Below are 6,000 nucleotides of genomic sequence, written 5' to 3' on the forward strand. Positions count from 1 at the left end.
ACAACCAGTCGAAGCTGCAAGCAAAGAACAACACCGCGAAGCCGAGAAAGGACACTGGAAAATGGTGTGAGTTCCATAAGAACTCCACTCACAACACAAGTGAGTGTCGGACCAAGCAGTCACTGGTGGCTGAGCTAAAGGTTTCAGAATCAGATGCATGTTCTGACTCTGAGTCAGAACACGATAAGGGGTATGAAAAAGGGAAGCAGATCATTGATGCGGATCCCAGTGCCACTGTTGCTACCGCAAAGGTCCAGAAAAATGAACCCGAAGATCCAGAGGAGGAGGAGCGTCTCTTCCACTCTCAGATGTGGGTAAAGGGCTCCCCGATACAGTTCATTGTTGATAGCGGGAGTCAAAAGAACCTCATTTCGGCAGAGGTCGTGAAGCGGTTGGGCTTACCAACCATAGCACATCCACAACCATACACCATTGGGTGGCTTAACCAAGGACGAGATCTTCGCGTGAGCCAGCAGTGTCGCCTTCCATACAACATCAAGCCCTTCACGGATGAGGTATTGTGTGACATTGCTCCCCTTGAAGTTTGTGATGTATTACTAGGACAACCATACTTGTGGAAGCGACATGCTGTGTATGAATCAAGGCCCCGTGCTGTTATTATTACATTGGGAAACAAGTTGTTCAGGATACCAGAGGTAGCACCACCTGCCGCCATCTCTTTGATTACTGCAAAACAATGCAGTAAGATCATTTCCAAAACCAGGAAATTTGTTTTCCTGATGATACGCCCTCAAGGAAAGAAGAAGACAGTGGCCGCGGCCTCCAGACGGGGTCCCTCTTCACAACAACTACAGATGGACAAGATTGTGGAGGAGTACGAGGACATCTTCACCTCCCCGACAGGGGTTCCTTTGCACTGTCAAGTCAAGCACTCCATCGATCTGACCCCAGGTGCGCCGCTACCCAATGGACCAATTTATCGGCGCTCCGTTCTGGAGAACGATGAAATCAAGAGGCAGATTCAGGAGCTCCTGCAGAAAGGTCACATTCGTCCGAGTTCATCGCCCTGTGGGAGCCCGATCGTGTTGGTACAGAAGAAGGATGGGACGTGGAGACTCTGTATTGATTATCGGGCGCTGAACAAGATCACTGTCCGTAATAGGTACCCGATCCCGCGGATTGATGACCTCCTAGACCAACTAAAGGGGGCGAAATATTTCAGCAAGATCGATCTGAAGTCAGGATATCACCAGGTACCAATCGAACCCTCTGATGTGTGGAAGACTGCCTTCAAATCCAAGGAGGGCCTCTTCGAATGGTTGGTCATGCCTTTCGGATTGACGAATGCTCCTGCAACCTTTATGAGGCTAATGGATGACATCTTGCGGCCATTCAACAACTCCTTTGTAGTAGTATACTTGGATGACATTCTGATCTTCAGCCAGAGTTGGGAAGAGCACCTCCACCACATCCGACAGGTTCTCCAAACACTGCGGCAACACAAGCTATGTGCCAATTTGGAGAAATGCACTTTTGGCATGACCCAGGTTCAGTATCTGGGATACATCATTGATGAACAGGGGGTGCATGTCGATCCAGCCAAGATCCAAGTCATTCGGGATTGGCCCTCTCCAACCACTCTAACAGAGCTCCGCAGCTTTCTAGGTCTTGCCAACTTCTACCGCAGGTTTGTGTTGGGGTTTTCTCATATTTCTTGGCCCTTGAGTCAAGTCACCAAGGGAGGAGCGAAAGAAAAATTCTTTTGGTCTGAATCTCAACAGAAGGCATTCATGGAGTTGAAGGATCGCCTCTGTACGGCACCAGTGCTCGCGTTACCAGATTTACAACAACCATTTGAGGTCGAGACAGATGCCTCTGACTATGCTATTGGGGCAGTCCTTACTCAACATGGACATCCAGTGGCATATCACAGTGAAACACTTTCAGACACAGTCCGGAAGTACCCCACTTATGATAAAGAGATGTATTCCATTGTACAGGCCTGCCGACAATGGAAGCATTACATTTTGGGGAAGAAACGGTCATCCACACAGACCACCGACCCCTGCAGTTCATACAGACCCAAGGGAAATTGCAGAATGATCGCCATCAGAAGTGGTCTACATACCTGCAACAGTTCCACTTGAATATCAAGTATAAGAAGGGCAGCACCAATAATGTTGCAGATTGCCTCAGTCGACCACCGATCATGGTGTTAACCACCGTGCTCAACTCTTGTGGGCACGAGACTTCTGATTGGCCACTTCTCTACAAAAGCGACCCAGAATTCGGCCACACATACCAGACACTCTTGGAGGGTCGGCGTGTTGCAGATTTTCACCTCCAGGATGTCCTATTATGCCACCTCGGTCACCTTTGTGTTCCTTCAAGCGAGCGTGCCAAGATGATTTGGGAAGCACACTACAGTCGGGCTGCTGGGCATTTCGGGGTCGAGAAAACAGTGGCAGTACTGCAAAATTATTTCTATTGGCCGAATCTTCGACAGGATGTTGGGAAGTACATCAGATCATGTACTGCCTGTGCCATTGCCAAACCGACCATTAAGAAGCACGGCCTCTATACCCCGTTGCCTACCCCTAGTCGACCTTGGGAATCCATCTCCATGGATTACATGTCAGGCCTTCCTTCCACTAAGCATGGAAATGACTGTGTTTTTGTGGTCGTCGACAGGTTCTTGAAGATGGCCATTATGGTGGCCTGCAAGAAGAATATCACAGCAGAAGCCACTGCTAAACTCTTCTTTGAACGAGTGTGGGTGCACTTTGGGATCCCACAGTCTATCATCTCAGATCGGGACAGTCGGTTTCTCAGCGCATTTTGGTCCAGTCTCTGGTCAATGCTGGACACCAAACTCACGAAGTCCACAGCCTTCCATCCTCAAACTGATGGCCAGACAGAGGTTGTCAATAGGATGATTGTGCACATTCTACGCATGTATAACTCAAAGCATCCACGCACATGGGACGAGAGCCTCCCCTATGTTCAGCACAGCTACAACCGAGCTCTTCACAGCTCCACTGGCCATAGCCCTTTTCAGGTGGGTTTGGGATTCCAGCCACTATGCCCCATTGATGTGGCCATGCCACTTGCAGCTACTCACATGAATTCAGCTCATGTCCAGTTCGAAACAGATAAGGCCACTAGCTTCATTGAGCGCATCCAACATATTCGCCAGCAGGTCCATGACATTCTTGAGAAATCAAATGCCAAGTACAAGCAGCGACATGATCAACATCGGGTGCCACACAAGTTTCAGGTGGGCGACAAGGTCTGGTTGCATTTGCAAAAGGAACGCCTTACTGGAGCCTATCGGAAATTGAGACCACTCCGATATGGTCCTTACACCATTACTAAGGCTATGGGAGACAATGCATTTGAGCTCAACATTCCCCCATTCCTTGGCATGCACCCAGTGTTCAATGTGGACCGCCTTCGGCCATACTTTCCACCATTGCTAGACACATCCGACATTGCAGAACAGCTCAAACCCACAGAATTAAATCCAGATTGCATGGAACAAGCTGCAACTGATCGGATCATGGACACACAGATCAAGAACACTCGCCAACAGAATATCCAAATGTATCGAGTTGTCAAAGCCGACCAACTCCTTCAGCAGGGCAAGTGGCTCACCAGGGAACAGGTTCAGCAAAAGTTTCCTCATCTCATGGAGGAGCTCAACGCAATGGGGACCATTGCTTCCTAAGGGGGGACGAATGATCCAGGTGGATATTGGTGGCCACCTGCCAAGTCCACCTGTACCCCCACCATTGTCTTTCTCAGCATTTTCAGTTTCCTTAATTGTAGCACAACTTACTATTTTTAGCAGTTTTTCGGGTCCTGAACTTCCGGAGCCGTTTTGAGGCCCTAAACGACGTTTTTTGGGGAATCCGAGGGCAACATGGGGTTGGACCGATGTTGCCCGTTCCAACAATGGTAGCACTCAGATAGATCTTTCTAACGAGCTATTGTATGCGTCAAACGGAGATCATATGCCAAAGTTACGACCCCGGGAAGTTGATGTACCAATTTACCCCAAACGGGGCCCACAGTTTGGCGTTTCATCTCCTAGGGTTAGGTTTTGGAATTTTAAGGGTTTTTCATTGTTTCTCAACAATAAATAGGCCTTCGAGCCTCATTGTAAGATAGTTCAGAGGCATGTAGCCATCACATCTCTTCTCAGAGATAAGCTACCATCTCCCTAGCTGGTTTATTTCCATTTCTGGTTGTAAGCATATTTCAGTATTTTCCATTAATGAAATGAAGTATTATTTCCGCTGCATCTTTGTGTATATGGTTATCTCTATAATTTGTTGCGTTCCTATTTAAATCCGGATCAACATCCTCTTTACTTTTCTTGACCAACACTGCAGGTGTATTGAGATATTTGGTGCCCCATTCCTAGATCACATATATGGATATATAAGTTGTATTTTGAACCTTCTTCATATTTTGTGATCCTTTTTGCACTTCATGAAAAAGCACCATTGCTTCATGAAGTGTGAACATCTCATCATATAGAGGCTTCATAGTGTCTTCTAAAGGATTGATCTTTGCAAGTATAATTGCCTTCAATTCCATCTTGCGAACATTAGTGGAAGACAACTTATGATTCTCGGCCATGAGATGATCAACCCGTTTCCTTGTCGAGGTCAATTCCTTTTCTATTTTTTTGTTTTTCTCATCAGATAATCAATGTTCTCCTTAGTGGCTTCGTCAAAGGTTGCATTCGTTGCTACAACTACTCTTGGATTCTTCCTAGTATTTTGCACAATCACCCTTTCTATAGTGATGGCAACAGGGTGATGAGGGTGATTCTAGAAATACCTCTTTCTCTCCTATATTATCCTTCTTTTTAGCCGATCGAAGTTAAATTTTGAGATGTCCATGACCATGTCACCCAGTGAAGGAACTAATCCCATCTCACTGAATGGGAGATGGCCATTAGTAAGAGGAGGTGAGGGGAAATAGTTTGTTTTTTCTTCAATAGGCATAATGTCTACTTCCTGATCATCCTCCTTCTATTCATCATCAATCTGCTGATCTTGCAAGTCCTCCTATTGTTTCCTCCAACTTTCTTCTTCTAACAAATTTTGTCACTCCTCTTCTTCTTATTGTTTCCTTCTAGTCTCCTCTTCTTTTTTATTTCACAACTCTTCCTTTCTTCTTTGCATGTCTTCCTTTTATTCTTCTTCTTTCTATTTCCTTTCTTCCTCCTTCTCGCATTCATCTTCCTTTTTCTTCTATGCTTCCCATTTCTTCTCCTCTTCAGTGCTTCTTAAAATTACTTTATTTGTTTTTCCACCTCAATTGCACCTTTGGTAGTTGGATATACTTTAAAATTTATTCTCCTCTCAACTTTAGGATCATGCAAAATCTTCCTCTTAGGCTTGACAACATAATTTTGAGTAGGCACTTCATTTTGGTCTCCTTCTTTCACAATATCTGCTATATGAGTTGTGTTAAAAGGGCTGACCTCATCACCTAACCTTGTTGCTCTGGAAGCATTGCACCAATTCTTAATTTTCGCCTCATCCTCCAGAGACATGGAAACATAAAGGCAAGGAAAAATTTAACTTAGCACAATATTGTTTGCATACTACCCTAAGGTCATATGTATGGAAAATCATTTCACCAAATTTGAGGCAAGATAGCTTTTCAACTTCTACTTTTGTTGCCTTCTGACTCTTGATCTCATAATACCCCACTTGTGGGGGAAGGAGAGGCCATGGTGCCTTCTTCTTCTTTTGCAATAGTTGTGACAGTCCTAAGAAACATTGGTATGCAATTTCCTACATGATCACCTTATCAGTCACATACTTCAGTAAGAGATGTGGTGGCTTTTGAGAACCAAATTCTATGGTATAGGTGCCTTAAGAAGAAGCGAACCAATATGAAATTTCAATAAGCACTTCTTTAGCTTGATCGGTCATGCATGATGCCTCTTCTTTAAATATAATTTGGTAGAGCACAAAAAAAAGGTTATGAACTAACTTATCATATACTCCTCTATAAATG

The sequence above is a fragment of the Pinus tabuliformis genome, chromosome 4_1 (genome assembly GCF_031772625.1).
Source record: "Pinus tabuliformis cultivar Carrire ecotype Pingquan chromosome 4_1, CPIR1, whole genome shotgun sequence".
Classification (NCBI taxonomy): domain Eukaryota; kingdom Viridiplantae; phylum Streptophyta; class Pinopsida; order Pinales; family Pinaceae; genus Pinus; species Pinus tabuliformis.